The sequence below is a fragment of the Oncorhynchus mykiss genome, chromosome 12, assembly GCF_013265735.2.
Source record: "Oncorhynchus mykiss isolate Arlee chromosome 12, USDA_OmykA_1.1, whole genome shotgun sequence".
Classification (NCBI taxonomy): domain Eukaryota; kingdom Metazoa; phylum Chordata; class Actinopteri; order Salmoniformes; family Salmonidae; genus Oncorhynchus; species Oncorhynchus mykiss.
This window is the reverse complement of record NC_048576.1, coordinates 101,112,371-101,130,869: the sequence shown is the minus strand read 5'-3', so window position 1 is coordinate 101,130,869 and position 18,499 is coordinate 101,112,371. Positions and strand designations below refer to the sequence as shown.

The 18,499-nt window shown below is 41.3% G+C and overlaps 1 protein-coding gene across 1 annotated transcript in view; it reads left to right on the top strand.

The window, feature by feature from the left end:
* The first annotated feature begins 354 nt into the window (after window positions 1–354).
* Window positions 355–18,499, top strand: part of LOC110518098 (NLR family CARD domain-containing protein 3-like) — a 188,342-nt gene continuing 170,197 nt past the window's right edge. Inside the window, exons 1-2 of the mRNA XM_036939571.1 lie at window positions 355–459; window positions 15,329–15,396. The gene's annotated coding sequence lies outside the window, so the exon portion shown is untranslated. The remainder of the gene's footprint in view (window positions 460–15,328; window positions 15,397–18,499) is intronic.

Sequence of the window (18,499 nt, the reverse complement as noted above, 5' to 3'; positions counted from 1 at the left end):
TGTTTTTCTGTTTGATGCAAAGAGTTTGAGTTCTAACTACATTCCAACTGTATTTAATGGTGTTATGTAGTTGTGTTGTCATGTTGTGAATGTTGTATTGTAGCAGGCCTAACCCTCAACATTTTCTGGTGATGGAGTGAGACACAGACAAGACACAGACACAGCAACATAATAGGATATGATGGAGAGAGACACCAGACAAGACACAGACACAGCAACAGAATAGGATATGATGGAGAGAGAAACCAGACAAGACACAGAGACAGCAACAGACTACACAGAGAAAGTGATGGAGAGAGACAGAGTTTCAGACAGTTGTAGAATGTATTCCAAAGAATACTGTAAAGAGAGAGGGAGAGAGAACAGGCAGAACCTGATATGTAAATGAGCAGAGCAAATGAAAGTAACTTTTGACGGCCTGATGATCATCCAGACTCTGTTTCTATTGAGAGATAAAAGGTAAGACGACGATTGTTATGTGTATTCATATAGTTGATGATATTGTTATGTGTATTAATTTAGTTGACGATATTGTTATGTGTATTCATATAGTTGATGATATTGTTATGTGTATTCATATAGTTGATGATATTGTTGTGTGTATTCATATAGTTGATGATATTGTTATGTGTATTCATATAGTTGATGATATTGTTATGTGTATTCATATAGTAGATGATATTGTTGGTGGAAGTGTTATAATAGTCCTACTCTCCTTAAAATGTTTTCGATATAAATTAGATGCGTGGGGTGAATTTGTTCTGTGCCCATCTGTGTGCCCCAAGGTGATCACTCCTTCACTATCTAGAATCTAAAAGGGTTCTTTGGCTGTCCCCATAGGAGAACCCTTTGTAGAACCCTTTGGGTTCCATGAAGAACCCTTTCCACAGAGGGTTCTACATAGAAGCCAGGATAATTCTACCGGGAACCCAAAATAATCTCCTATGGGGACAGCCAGAGGACCTGTTTGGAACCCTTTATTCTAAGAGTGTACTGTATCATAGGTCTATATAGACCAGGGTGATCTCCTACTGTATCATAGGTCTATAGACCAGGGTGATCTCCTACTGTATCATAGGTCTATAGACCAGGGTGATCTCCTACTGTATCATAGGTCTATAGACCAGGGTGATCTCCTACTGTATCATAGGTCTATAGACCAGGGTGATCTCCTACTGTATCATAGGTCTATAGACCAGGGTGATCTCCTACTGTATCATAGGTCTGTAGACCAGGGTGATCTCCTACTGTATCATAGGTCTATAGACTTGTCTTCTCAAAACAGACTTAAAACACAACGAGCAACAAACAAACATGTTCTCTTTCTAATCTGCTGTTAATGCTTTTCACTGAGGAAGGTTTGTTGTGTGTGAGAGACAAATAAAAATTTTAGTAAGCCTAACAACAAATTACACTTCCTCAAAACAGGTTGTGTCTATTCATTAGTGCCCATCGTAGCAAAACATTTGGCAACAGAAACCATTCAGGTCACGTTGTACAGTTTTAGCCTACGACTCGCCTTGATTATACCTGCCTGATGCTGAAACCTGATTGTAGCCTGAGGGGTAAACTATGATACAGGCTTGATATACTGGTTTTCTGAAGCTAACTAGATTCAGTTAGTTTCACATTCCAGCTAAGGCCTCATACATCAGAATATACAGAGTGCTAGTCAACAGGAAGGTGCTCTCTCAGCAGAACAGAAAATATCTCAATGACTTGACATGTTCTGGTTGTGAATTCAGGCTACAAGGGGAGAATCCTGACACTAATACTGGGTTAACCCTATTTATAATGATACTTGTTACGGTGAGTGAATGAGGACCCAAAAGCGAATTAACTTAAACAGAGCTTCTTTAATAACCAAACATAGGTAGGCTCAGATAGACCGGCAGATTCCGACAGGACAGGACAAGGTTACAGCAAACATGACGATAGTCTGGTTCAGGCATGAAACACAACAAACAAGAATCCGACAAGGACAGGAACAAAAACAGAGAGAGATATAGGGGACTAATCAGAGGGAAAAGGGGAACAGGTGGGAGAAGGGGTGACGAGGTAGTCAAGAGGAGACAAGGAACAGCTGGGGGAAAGCGGGGGAGAAAAGGTAACCTAATACGACCAGCAGAGGGAGACAGGGTGAAAGGAAAGGACAGAAAGACACAACATGACAATACATGACAGTACCCCCCCACTCACCGAGCGCCTCCTGGCGCACTCGAGGAGGAAACCTGGCGGCAACGGAGGAAATCCTCGATCAGCGCACGGTCCAGCACGTCCCGAGAGGGAACCCAACTCCTCTCCTCAGGACCGTACCCCTCCCAATCAACGAGGTACTGGTGACCACGGCCCCGAGGACGCATGTCCAAAATCCTGCGGACCCTGTAGATGGGTGCGCCCTCGACAAGGATGGGGGGGGGGGGGGGGAAGACGAGCGGGGGCGCGAAGAACGGGCTTAATACAGGAGACATGGAAGACCGGGTGGACGCGACGAAGGTATCGCGGAAGAAGAAGTCGAACTGCGACAGGATTAATGACCCGAGAAATACGGAACGGACCAATGAACCGCGGGGTCAACTTGCGAGAAGCCGTCTTAAGGGGAAGGTTCTGAGTGGAGAGCCAAACTCTCTGACCGCGACAATATCTAGGACTCTTAGTTCTACGCTTATTAGCAGCCCTCACAGTCTGCGTCCTATAACGGCAAAGTGCAGACCTGACCCTCTTCCAGGTGCGCTCGCAACGTTGGACAAAAGCCTGAGCGGAGGGGACGCTGGACTCGGCGAACTGAGATGAGAACAGCGGAGGCTGGTACCCGAGGCTACTCTGAAAAGGAGATAGCCCGGTCGCAGACGAAGGAAGCGAGTTGTGGGCGTATTCTGCCCAGGGGAGCTGTTCTGACCAAGACGCAGGGTTGCGAAAAGAAAGACTGCGTAAGATGCGACCAATAGTCTGATTGGCCCGTTCTGCTTGACCGTTAGACTGGGGGTGAAAGCCGGAAGAGAGACTGACGGAAGCCCCAATCAAACGGCAAAACTCCCTCCAAAATTGAGACGTGAATTGCGGACCTCTGTCCGAAACGACGTCTGACGGAAGGCCATGAATTCTGAAAACATTCTCGATGATGATTTGTGCCGTCTCTTTAGCAGAAGGAAGCTTAGCAAGGGGAATGAAATGAGCCGCCTTAGAGAACCTATCGACAACCGTAAGAATAACAGTCTTCCCCGCTGACGAAGGCAGTCCGGTGACAAAATCTAAGGCGATGTGAGACCACGGTCGAGAGGGAATGGGAAGCGGCCTGAGACGGCCGGCAGGAGGGGAGTTACCGGACTTAGTCTGCGCGCAGACCGAACAAGCAGCCACGAAACGACGCGTGTCATGCTCCCGGGTGGGCCACCAAAAACGCTGGCGAATGGAAGCAAGCGTACCCCGAACGCCAGGGTGGCCGGCTAACTTGGCAGAGTGAGCCCACTGAAGAACGGCCAGACGAGTAGGAACGGGAACGAAAAGAAGGTTCCTAGGACAAGCGCGCGGCGACGGAGTGTGAGTGAGCGCTTGCTTTACCTGCCTCTCAATTCCCCAGACAGTCAACCCGACAACACGCCCCTCAGGGAGAATCCCCTCGGGGTCAGTGGAGGCTACTGAAGAACTGAAGAGACGAGATAAAGCATCAGGCTTGGTGTTCTTAGAGCCCGGACGATAAGAAATCACGAACTCGAAACGAGCGAAAAACAGCGCCCAACGCGCCTGACGCGCATTAAGTCGTTTGGCAGAACGGATGTACTCAAGGTTCCTATGGTCAGTCCAAACGACAAAAGGAACGGTCGCCCCCTCCAACCACTGTCGCCATTCGCCTAGGGCTAACCGGATGGCGAGCAGTTCGCGGTTTCCCACATCATAGTTACGTTCCGACGGCGACAGGCGATGAGAAAAATACGCGCATGGGTGGACCTTGTCGTCAGAGAGGGAGCGCTGAGAAAGAATGGCTCCCACGCCCACCTCTGACGCGTCAACCTCGACAACGAACTGTCTAGAGACGTCAGGTGTAACAAGGATAGGAGCGGATGTAAAACGATTCTTGAGGAGATCAAAAGCTCCCTGGGCGGAAACGGACCACTTAAAGCACGTCTTGACAGAAGTAAGGGCTGTGAGAGGAGCTGCCACCTGACCGAAATTACGGATGAAACGACGATAGAAGTTCGCGAAGCCGAGAAAGCGCTGCAGCTCGACGCGTGACTTAGGGGCGGGCCAATCAATGACAGCTTGGACCTTAGCGGGATCCATCTTAATGCCTTCAGCGGAAATAACAGAACCGAGAAATGTGACGGAGGAGGCATGAAAAGTGCACTTCTCAGCCTTCACAAAAAGACAATTCTCTAAAAGGCGCTGGAGGACACGTCGAACGTGCTGAAGATGAATCTGGAGTGACGGTGAAAAAATCAGGATATCGTCAAGGTAAACGAAAACAAAGATGTTCAGCATGTCTCTCAGGACATCATTGACTAATGCCTGAAAGACAGCTGGAGCGTTAGCGAGGCCGAAAGGAAGAACCCGGTATTCAAAGTGCCCTAACGGAGTGTTAAACGCCGTCTTCCACTCGTCCCCCTCCCTGATGCGCACGAGATGGTAAGCGTTACGAAGGTCCAACTTAGTGAAAAACCTGGCTCCCTGCAGGATCTCGAAGGCTGAAGACATAAGAGGAAGCGGATAACGATTCTTAACTGTTATGTCATTCAGCCCTCGATAATCTATGCAGGGGCGCAGAGACCCGTCCTTCTTCTTGACAAAAAAAAACCCCGCTCCGGCGGGAGAGGAGGAGGGGACTATGGTACCGGCGTCAAGAGCTACAGACAAATAATCCTCGAGAGCCTTACGTTCGGGAGCCGACAGAGAGTATAGCCTACCCCGGGGGGGAGTGGTTCCCGGAAGGAGATCAATACTACAATCATACGACCGGTGTGGAGGAAGAGAGGTGGCCCTGGACCGACTGAACACCGTGCGCAGATCGTGATATTCCTCCGGCACCCCTGTCAAATCACCAGGCTCCTCCTGTGAAGAAGAGACAGAGGAAACAGGAGGGATAGCAGACATTAAACATTTCACATGACAAGAGACGTTCCAGGAGAGGATAGAATTACTAGACCAATTAATGGAAGGATTATGACAAACTAGCCAGGGATGGCCCAAAACAACAGGTGTAAAAGGTGAACGAAAAATCAAAAAAGAAATGGTTTCGCTATGATTACCAGAAACAGTGAGGGTTAAAGGTAGCGTCTCACGCTGAATCCTGGGGAGAGGACTACCATCCAGGGCGAACAAGGCCGTGGACTCCCTTAACTGTCTGAGAGGAATGTCATGTTCCCGAGCCCAGGTCTCGTCCATAAAACAGCCCTCCGCCCCAGAGTCTATTAAGGCACTGCAGGAAGCTGACGAACCGGTCCAGCGTAGATGGACCGACAAGGTAGTGCAGGATCTTGAAGGAGAGACAGGAGTAGTAGCGCTCACCAGTAGCCCTCCGCTTACTGATGAGCTCTGGCTTTTACTGGACATGAAGTGACAAAATGACCAGCAGAACCGCAATAGAGACAGAGGCGGTTGGTGATTCTCCGTTCCCTCTCCTTAGTCGAGATGCGGATACCTCCCAGCTGCATAGGCTCAGCTCCCGAGCCGGCAGAGGAAGATGGTAGTGATGCGGAGAGGGGGGCAACGGAGAACGCAAGCTCCTTTCCACGAGCTCGGTGACGAAGATCAACCCGTCGCTCAATGCGAATAGCGAGTTCAATCAAGGAATCCACGCTGGAAGGAACCTCCCGGGAGAGAATCTCATCCTTTACCTCTGCGCGGAGACCCTCCAGAAGACGAGCGAGCAAAGCCGGCTCGTTCCAGCCACTGGAGGCAGCAAGAGTGCGAAACTCAATAGAGTAGTCTGTTATGGATCGATTGCCTTGACATAGGGAAGACAGGGCCCTGGAAGCCTCCTCCCCAAAAACAGATCGATCAAAAACCTGTATCATCTCCTCCTTAAAGTCCTGATACTGGTTAGTACACTCAGCCCTTGCCTCCCAGATTGCCGTGCCCCACTCACGAGCCCGTCCAGTAAGGAGAGATATGACGTAGGCGACACGAGCAGTGCTCCTGGCGTAAGTGTTGGGCTGGAGAGAAAACACAATATCACACTGGGTGAGGAACGAGCGGCATTCAGTGGGCTCCCCAGAGTAACACGGCGGGTTATTGATTCTGGGCTCCGGAGATTCGAAAGCCCTGGAAGTGGCCGGTGGATCGAGGCGGAGATGGTGAACCTGTTCTGTGAGGTTGGAGACTTGGGTGGCCAGGGTCTCAACGGCATGTCGAGCAGCAGACAATTCCTGCTCGTGTCTGCCTAGCATCGCTCCCTGGATCTCGACGGCTGAGTGGAGAGGATCCGAAGTCGCTGGGTCCATTCTTGGTCGGATTCTTCTGTTACGATGAGTGAATGAGGACCCAAAAGCGAATTAACTTAAACAGAGCTTCTTTAATAACCAAACATAGGTAGGCTCAGATAGACCGGCAGATTCCGACAGGACAGGACAAGGTTACAGCAAACATGACGATAGTCTGGTTCAGGCATGAAACACAACAAACAAGAATCCGACAAGGACAGGAACAAAAACAGAGAGAGATATAGGGGACTAATCAGAGGGAAAAGGGGAACAGGTGGGAGAAGGGGTGACGAGGTAGTCAAGAGGAGACAAGGAACAGCTGGGGGAAAGCGGGGGAGAAAAGGTAACCTAATACGACCAGCAGAGGGAGACAGGGTGAAAGGAAAGGACAGAAAGACACAACATGACAATACATGACAATACTGGGTTAACTTTGTTTATACTGATACTGGGTTAACCCTATTTATACTGATACTGGGTTAACACTATTGATACTAATACTGGGTTAACCCTATTTATACTGATACTGGCCACTATTTATACTAATACTGGGTTAACCCTGTTTATACTGATACTGGGGTAACATTATTGATACTGATACTGGGTTAACACTATTTATACTGATACTGGGTTAACACTATTGATAATCATACTGGGTTAACCCTGTTTATACTGATACTGGGTTAACACTATTGATACTGATACTGGGTTAACCCTATTTATACTGATACTGGGTTAACACTATTTATACTGATACTGGGTTAACACTGTTTATACTGATACTGGGTTAACACTATTTACACTGATACTGGGTTAACCCTATTTATACTGAAACTGGGTTAACCCTATTTATACTGATACTGGGTAACACTATTTATACTGATACTGGGTTAACACTATTTATACTGATACTGGGTTAACCCTGTTTATACAGATACTAGGTTAACCCTGTTTATAATGATACTGATACTGGGTTAACACTATTGATACTAATACTGGGTTAACTCTATTTATACTGATACTGGCCACTATTTATACTAATACTGGGTTAACCCTATTTATACTGATACTGGCTTAACACTATTGATACTGATACTGGGTTAACACTATTTATACTGATACTGGGTTAACACTATTTATACTGATACTGATACTGGGTTAACACTATTTATACTGATACTGGGTTAACCCTATTTATACTGATACTGGGTAACACTATTTATACCAATACTGGGTTAACACTATTTATAATGATACTGGGTTAACATTGTTTATACTGATACTTGGTTAACACTATTGATACTGATACTGGGTTAACACTATTTATAGTGATACTGGGTTAACACTATTTACACTGATACTGGGTTAACACTATTTACACTGATACTGGGTTAACACTATTGATACTGGGTTAACACTATTTATACTGATACTGGGTTAACACTATTTATACTGATACTGGGTTAACCATGTTTATACAGATACTAGGTTAACCCTGTTTATACTGATACTGATACTGGGTTAACACTATTGATACTAATACTGGGTTAACCCTATTTATACTGATACTGGCCACTATTTATACTAATACTGGGTTAACTCTGTTTATACTGATACTGGGTTAACACTATTGATACTGATACTGGGTTAACACTATTTATACTGATACTGGGTTAACACTATTTATACTGATACTGATACTGGGTTAACACTATTTATACTGATACTGGGTTAACACTATTTATACTGATACTATGTTAACCCTATTCATACTGATACTGGGTTAACCCTATTTATACTGATACTGGGTAACACTATTTATACCAATACTGGTTTAACACTATTTATAATGATACTGGGTTAACATTGTTTATACTGATACTTGGTTAACACTATTGATACTGATACTGGGTTAACACTATTTATAGTGATACTGGGTTAAGACTATTTACACTGATACTGGGTTAACACTATTTATACTGATACTATGTTAACCCTATTCATACTGATACTGGGTTAACCCTATTTATACTGATACTGGGTAACACTATTTATACCAATACTGGTTTAACACTATTTATAATGATACTGGGTTAACATTGTTTATACTGATTCTTGGTTAACACTATTGATACTGATACTGGGTTAACACTATTTATAGTGATACTGGGTTAACACTATTTACACTGATACTGGGTTAACACTATTTACACTGATACTGGGTTAACACTATTGATACTGGCTTAACACTATTTATACTGATACTGGGTTAACACTATTTATTCTGAGACTGGGTTAACCCTATTTATACTGATACTGGGTTAACACTATTTATACTGATACTGGGTTAACCCTGTTTATACTGATACTGGGTTAACACTATTTATACTGATACTGGGTTAACCCTGTTTATACTGATACTGGGTTAACCCTATTTATACTGATACTGGGTTAACACTATTTATACTGATACTGGGTTAACCCTGTTTATACTGATACTAGGTTAACCCTGTTTATACTGATACTGATACTGGGTTAACACTATTGATACTAATACTGGGTTAACCCTATTTATACTGATACTGGCCACTATTTATACTAATACTGGGTTAACCCTGTTTATACTGATACTGGGTTAACACTATTGATACTGATACTGGCTTAACACTATTTATACTGATACTGGGTTAACACTATTTATTCTGATACTGGGTTAACCCTATTTATACTGATACTGGGTAACCCTATTTATACCAATACTGGGTTAACACTATATATACTGATACTGGGTAACACTGTTTATACTGATACTGGGTTAACACTATTGATACTGATACTGGGTTAACACTATTTATATTGATACTGGGTTAACACTATTTACACTGATACTGGGTTAACACTATTGATACTGGGTTAACACTATTTATACTGATACTGGGTTAACACTATTTATACTGATACTGGGTTAACTCTATTTATACTGATACTGGGTTAACACTATTTATACTGATACTGGGTTAACACTATTGATACTGGGTTAACACTATTGATACTGGGTTAACACTATTTATACTGATACTGGGTTAACCCTATTCATCCTGATACTGGGTTAACACTATTTATACTGATACTGGGTTAACGCTATTGATACTGATACTGGGTTAACACTATTTTAATTTGAGTCAGTTTACTACAGCAGGAAAATATTCCTGCAAAAACAGGAAATGTGAATTATTATGTGAATTATAATTATTGGACATTATTGTAGGGGTTGATACATTTTTCGAAAGGAAAACTCAAGTCTGAGATTTCTAAATTGAAATTACAAACTTCAGAAGCCTTTTTAAACCTCAAATACAAGTTGATATGATAAGGTTAGGTCAAGTTGATATGGTGCTGGTGGTGCTGGACCGTTACAAATACAGTACAAGTTGATATGTTGCTGCAGGTGATGGACAGTTACAAATACACTACAAGTTGATATGGTGCTGGTGGTGATGGACAGTTACAAATACACTACAAGTTGATATGGTGCTGCAGGTGATGGACAGTTACAAATACACTACAAGTTGATATGGTGCTGGTGGTGATGGACAGTTACAAATACACTACAAGTTGATATGGTGCTGGTGGTGATGGACAGTTACAAATACACTACAAGTTGATATGGTGCTGCTAGTGATGGACAGTTACAAATACACTACAAGTTGATATGGTGCTGCAGGTGATGGACAGTTACAAATACACTACAAGTTGATATGGTGCTGGACAGTTACAAATACACTACAAGTTGATATGGTGCTGCTAGTGATGGACAGTTACAAATACACTACAAGTTGATATGGTGCTGGTGGTGATGGACAGTTACAAATACACTACAAGTTGATATGGTGCTGGTGGTGATGGACAGTTACAAATACACTACAAGTTGATATGGTGCAGGTGATGGACAGTTACAAATACACTACAAGTTGATATGGTGCTGCTAGTGATGGACAGTTACAAATACACTACAAGTTGATATGGTGCTGCAGGTGATGGACAGTTACAAATACACTACAAGTTGATATGGTGCAGGTGATGCACAGTTACAAATACACTACAAGTTGATATGGTGCTGGACAGTTACAAATACACTACAAGTTGATATGGTGCTGCTGGTGATGCACAGTTACAAATACACTACAAGTTGATATGGTGCTGCTAGTGATGGACAGTTACAAATACACTACAAGTTGATATGGTGCTGCTAGTGATGGACAGTTACAAATACACTACAAGTTGATATGGTGCAGGTGATGCACAGTTACAAATACACTACAAGTTGATATGGTGCTGCTGGTGATGCACAGTTAAAAATACACTACAAGTTGATATGGTGATGGACAGTTACAAATACACTACAAGTTGATATGGTGCAGGTGATGGACCGTTACAAATACACTACAAGTTGATATGTTGCTGCAGGTGATGCACAGTTACAAATACACTACAAGTTGATATGGTGCTGGTGGTGATGGACAGTTACAAATACACTACAAGTTGATATGGTGCAGGTGATGGACAGTTACAAATACACTACAAGTTGATATGGTGCTGGTGGTGATGGACAGTTACAAATACACTACAAGTTGATATGGTGCAGGTGATGGACAGTTACAAATACACTACAAGTTGATATGGTGCTGGTGGTGATGGACAGTTACAAATACACTACAAGTTGATATGGTGCAGGTGATGGACAGTTACAAATACACTACAAGTTGATATGGTGCTGGTGGTGATGGACAGTTACAAATACACTACAAGTTGATATGGTGCTGGTGGTGATGGACAGTTACAAATACACTACAAGTTGATATGGTGCAGGTGATGCACAGTTACAAATACACTACAAGTTGATATGGTGCTGGTGGTGATGGACAGTTACAAATACACTACAAGTTGATATGGTGCTGCTAGTGATGGACAGTTACAAATACACTACAAGTTGATATGGTGCTGCAGGTGATGGACAGTTACAAATACACTACAAGTTGATATGGTGCTGCTAGTGATGGACAGTTACAAATACACTACAAGTTGATATGGTGCTGCTAGTGATGGACAGTTACAAATACACTACAAGTTGATATGGTGCTGCAGGTGATGGACAGTTACAAATACACTACAAGTTGATATGGTGCTGGACAGTTACAAATACATTACAAGTTGATATTGTGCTGCTAGTGATGGACAGTTACAAATACACTACAAGTTGATATGGTGCTGCTAGTGATGGACAGTTACAAATACACTACAAGTTGATATGGTGCTGGTGGTGATGGACAGTTACATATACACTACAAGTTGATATGGTGCAGGTGATGCACAGTTACAAATACACTACAAGTTGATATGGTGCTGGACAGTTACAAATACACTACAAGTTGATATGGTGCTGGTGGTGATGGACAGTTACAAATACACTACAAGTTGATATGGTGCTGCAGGTGATGGACAGTTACAAATACACTACAAGTTGATATGGTGCAGGTGATGGACAGTTACAAATACACTACAAGTTGATATGGTGCTGCTGGTGATGCACAGTTACAAATACACTACAAGTTGATATGGTGCTGGACAGTTACAAATACACTACAAGTTGATATGGTGCAGGTGAAGGACAGTTACAAATACACTACAAGTTGATATGGTGCTGGTGGTGATGGACAGTTACAAATACACTACAAGTTGATATGGTGCTGCTGGTGATGCACAGTTAAAAATACACTACAAGTTGATATGGTGCAGGTGATGGACAGTTACAAATACACTACAAGTTGATATGGTGCTGGTGGTGATGGACAGTTACAAATACACTACAAGTTGATATGGTGCAGGTGATGGACAGTTACAAATACACTACAAGTTAATATGGTGCTGGTGGTGATGGACAGTTACAAATACACTACAAGTTGATATGGTGCTGGTGGTGATGGACAATTACAAATACACTACAAGTTGATATGATTAGGTTAGGTCTAGTTGATATGGTGCTGGTGGTGATGGACAGTTACAAATACACTACAAGTTGATATGGTGCAGGTGATGCACAGTTACAAATACACTACAAGTTGATATGGTGCTGCAAGTGATGGACAGTTACAAATACACTACAAGTTGATATGGTGCTGCTAGTGATGGACAGTTACAAATACACTACAAGTTGATATGGTGCTGGTGGTGATGGACAGTTACAAATACACTACAAGTTGATATGGTGCTGCTAGTGATGGACAGTTACAAATACACTACAAGTTGATATGGTGCTGCAGGTGATGGACAGTTACAAATACACTACAAGTTGATATGGTGCAGGTGATGGACAGTTACAAATACACTACAAGTTGATATGGTGCTGCAGGTGATGGACAGTTACAAATACACTACAAGTTGATATGGTGCTGCTGGTGATGGACAGTTACAAATACACTACAAGTTGATATGGTGCAGGTGATGCACAGTTACAAATACACTACAAGTTGATATGGTGCTGCTAGTGATGGACAGTTACAAATACACTACAAGTTGATATGGTGCTGGTGGTGATGGACAGTTACAAATACACTACAAGTTGATATGGTGCTGCTAGTGATGGACAGTTACAAATACACTACAAGTTGATATGGTGCAGGTGATGGACAGTTACAAATACACTACAAGTTGATATGGTGCAGGTGATGGACAGTTACAAATACACTACAAGTTGATATGGTGCTGGTGGTGATGGACAGTTACAAATACACTACAAGTTGATATGGTGCTGCTAGTGATGGACAGTTACAAATACACTACAAGTTGATATGGTGCAGGTGATGCACAGTTACAAATACACTACAAGTTGATATGGTGCTGCTAGTGATGGACAGTTACAAATACACTACAAGTTGATATGGTGCTGGTGGTGATGGACAGTTACAAATACACTAGAAGTTGATATGGTGCTGCTAGTGATGGACAGTTACAAATACACTACAAGTTGATATGGTGCAGGTGATGGACAGTTACAAATACACTACAAGTTGATATGGTGCTGGTGGTGATGGACAGTTACAAATACACTACAAGTTGATATGGTGCTGCTGGTGATGGACAGTTACAAATACACTACAAGTTGATATGGTGCTGCTAGTGATGGACAGTTACAAATACACTACAAGTTGATATGGTGCTGGTGATGATGGACAGTTCAGAGATGTCTTGATGTGGTGTGCTACGTAGAGTGCATAGTCCTTTGGTCTCTATGGGCCAGGTGGCCAGTTGGTGAGGGGCACAGTATAGTCCTTTAGTCTCTATGGGCCAGTTGGTGAGGGCCACAGCATAGTCCTTTAGTCTCTATGGGCCAGTTGGTGAGGGCCACAGCATAGTCCTTTAGTCTCTATGGGCCAGTTGGTGAGGGCCACAGCATAGTCCTTTAGTCTCTATAGGCCAGTTGGTGAGGGCAAATTCCACTTTTCCATTTTAAAATGGTTAACTAATTATAATCCACATAATAATTAAAATGTCCTGTTTCTGCAGGATTGTTTTCCTGCTGTAGCAAATTGGTTCAAATTAAGATCCAACATCTGTAGCAATATACCTCTCTAATGTATATGACTCTATCAGGATATATATACATCTCTCTAATGTATATGACTCTATCAGGATATATATACCTCTCTCTAATGTATATGGCTCTATCAGGATATATATACCTCTCTAATGTAAATGGCTCTATCAGGATATATATACCTCTCTAATGTATATGACTCTATCAGGATATATATACCTCTCTCTAATGTATATGACTCTATCAGGATATATATACCTCTCTAATGTATATGGCTCTATCAGGATATATATACCTCTCTAATGTAAATGGCTCTATCAGGATATATATACCTCTCTAATGTATATGACTCTATCAGGATATATATACCTCTCTCTAATGTAATGACTATATCAGGATATATGTAACAGTACAAATTTAGACCGTCCCCTCGCCCATAGCCGGGCGCGAACTAGGGACCTTCTGCACACATCAACAGTCACCCTCGAAGCATCGTTACCCATCGCGCCACAAAAGCCGCGGCTCTTGCAGAGCAAGGGGAACTACTACTTCTAGGTCTCAGAGCAAGTGACGTCACTGATTGAAACACTATTTAGCGCCCACGCTAACTAAGCTAGCCGTTTCACATCTGTTACACTCACCCCCCTTTTGACCTTCCTCCTTTTTCCGCAGCAACCAGTAATCCAGGTCAACAGCATCAATGTAACAGTATAATTTTAAACCGTCCCCTCGCCCATACCCGGGCGCGAACCAGGGACCTTCTGCACACATCAACAACTGACGCCTACGAAGCGTCGTTACCCATCGCTCCACAAAAGCCGCGGCTCTTGCAGAGCAAGGGGAACTACTACTTCTAGGTCTCAGAGCAAGTGACGTCACTGATCAAAACACTATTTAGCGCCCACGCTAACTAAGCTAGCCGTTTCACATCTGTTACATATATATACCTCTCTCTAATGTATATGGCTCTATCAGGATATATATACCTCTCTAATGTAAATGGCTCTATCAGGATATATATACCTCTCTAATGTATATGGCTCTATCAGTATATATATATACCTATCTAATGTATATGGCTCTATCAGGATATATAAACCTCTCTCTAATGTATATGGCTCTATCAGGATATATATACCTCTCTGATGTATATGGCTCTATCAGGATATATATACCTCTCTCTAATGTATATGGCTCTATCAGGATATATATACCTCTCTAATGTATATGGCTCTATCAGGATATATATACCTCTCTCAGGACCTCTTCTATGTGTTCTCCTTTGACTGTTTGACATCTTGTATTTACTGTTGTTTAGGCTGGTTGAATGAGTTGTCTATGAAAGCTACTTCATCTGTAAGAAAACAGGCGGCTGCACCAGTGACTGTAAGTTATGTGATTTCATCATATGAAATTAGAAGTATGTTTGTAGCCCACGCAGTTACAAAATGGCTGTTGAAACAGTGGCACATATTTCTCTGTAACATTAGAAGTCGGATAAATGTGTTGAGACATAGGAAAGATGGGCAAACTCTCGTACTGTAGGTCTAGGCTACCTACAAACTATTATAAGGTTAGGTCTAGACTACCTACAAACTATTATAAGGTTAGGTCTAGGCTACCTACAAACTATTATAAGGTTAGGTCTAGGCTACCTACACACTATTATAAGGTTAGGTCTAGACTACCTACAAACTATTATAAGGTTAGGTCTAGGCTACCTACAAACTATTATAAGGTTAGGTCTAGGCTACCTACAAACTATTATAAGGTTAGGTCTAGACTACCTACAAACTATTATAAGGTTAGGTCTAGGCTACCTACAAACTATTATAAGGTTAGGTCTAGGTTACCTACAAATTATTATAAGGTTAGGTCTAGGCTACCTACAAATTATTATAAGGTTAGGTCTAGGTTAGGTCTAGGTTACCTACAAACTATTATAAGGTTAGGTCTAGGTTAGCTCTAGGTTACCTACAAACTATTATAAGGTTAGGTCTAGGCTACCTACAAACTAGTATAGGGTTAGGTCTAGGCTACCTACAAACTATTATATAAGGTCTAGGCTACCTACAAACTATTATAAGGTTAGGTCTAGGCTACCTACAAACTATTATAAGGTTAGGTCTAGGTTACCTACAAACTATTATAAGGTTAGGTCTAGGTTAAGTCTAGGCTACCTAAAAACTAGTATAAGGTTAGGTCTAGGCTACCTACAAACTATTATATAAGGTCTAGGCTACCTACAAACTACTATAAGGTTAGGTCTAGGCTACCTACAAACTATTATAAGGTTAGGTCTAGGCTACCTACAAACTATTATAAGGTTAGGTCTAGGTTACCTACAAACTATTATAAGGTTAGGTCTAGGCTACCTACAAACTATTATAAGGTTAGGTCTAGGCTACCTACAAACTATTATAAGGTTAGGTCTAGGCTACCTACAAACTATTGTAAGGTTAGGTCTAGGCTACCTACAAACTATTATAAGGTTAGGTCTAGGCTACCTACAAACTATTATCAAGTTAGGTCTAGGTTACATATAAACTATTATAAGGTTAGGTCTAGGCTACCTCCAAACTATTATAAGGTTAGGTCTAGGCTACCTACAAACTATTATAAGGTTAGGTCTAGGCTACCTACAAACTATTATAAGGTTAGGTCTAGGTTACATATAAACTATTATAAGGTTAGGTCTAGGCTACCTACAAACTATTATAAGGTTAGGTCTAGGCTACCTACAAACTAATATATAAGGTCTAGGCTACCTACAAACTATTGTAAGGTTAGGTCTAGGCTACCTATAAACTATTATAAGGTTAGGTCTAGGCTACCTACAAACTATTATAAGGTTAGCTCTAGGCTACCTACAAACTATTATAAGGTTAGGTCTAGGCTACCTACAAACTATTATAAGGTTAGGTCTAGGTTACCTACAAACTATTATAAGGTTAGGTCTAGGTTACCTACAAATTATTATAAGGTTAGGTCTAGGCTACCTACAAACTATTATAAGGTTAGGTCTAGGCTACCTACAAACTATTATAAGGTTATAAGGTTAGCTCTAGGCTACCTACAAACTATTATAAGGTTAGGTCTAGGCTACCTACAAACTATTATAAGGTTAGGTCTAGGTTACCTACAAACTATTATAAGGTTAGGTCTAGGTTACCTAGAAATTATTATAAGGTTAGGTCTAGGCTACCTACAAACTATTATAAGGTTAGGTCTAGGCTACCTACAAACTATTATAAGGTTATAAGGTTAGGTCTAGGCTACCTACAAACTATTATAAGGTTAGCTCTAGGCTACCTACAAACTATTATAAGGTTAGGTCTAGGCTACCTACAAACTATTATAAGGTTAGGTCTAGGTTACCTACAAACTATTATAAGGTTAGGTCTAGGTTACCTACAAATTATTAAAAGGTTAGGTCTAGGCTACCTACACACTATTATAAGGTTAGGTCTAGGCTACCTACAAACTATTATAAGGTTAGGTCTAGGCTACCTACAAACTATTAATAAGGTTATAAGGTTAGGTCGACGTCAGACATTCAATAGTCGGAGTAGTTTTGAGCTATGATCACTTATCATGCTGACAAACCAAACATAATATAACATATCACTAACAACCCACTACTATACATTATAACCTAGCCTACTTTACATAATATAACATCTACATATCACTAACAACCCACTACTATACATTATAACCTAGCCTACTTTACATAATATAACATCTACATATCACTAACAAACCACTACTATACATTATAACCTAGTCTACTTTACATAATATAACATCTCACTAACAACCCACTACTATACATTATAACCTAGTCTACTTTACATAATATAACATCTACATATCACTAACAACCCACTACTATACATTATAACCTCGTCTACTTTATATAATATAACATATCACTAACAACCCACTACTATACATTATAACCTAGTCTACTTTACATAATATAACATCTACATATCACTAACAACCCACTATTATACATTATAACCTCGTCTACTTTATATAATATAACATATCACTAACAACCCACTACTATACATTATAACCTAGTCTACTTTACATAATATAACATCTACATATCACTAACAACCCGCTACTATACATTATAACCTAGTCTACTTTACATAATATAACATCTACATATCACTAACAACCCACTACTATACATTATAACCTAGTCTACTTTACATAATATAACATCTACATATCACTAACAACCCGCTACTATACATTATAACCTAGTCTACTTTACATAATATAACATCTACATATCACTAACAACCCACTACTATACATTATAACCTAGTCTACTTTACATAATATAACATCTACATATCACTAACAACCCACTACTATACATTATAACCTAGTCTACTTTACATAATATAACATATCACTAACAACCCACTACTATACATTATAACCTAGTCTACTTTACATAATTTAAAAT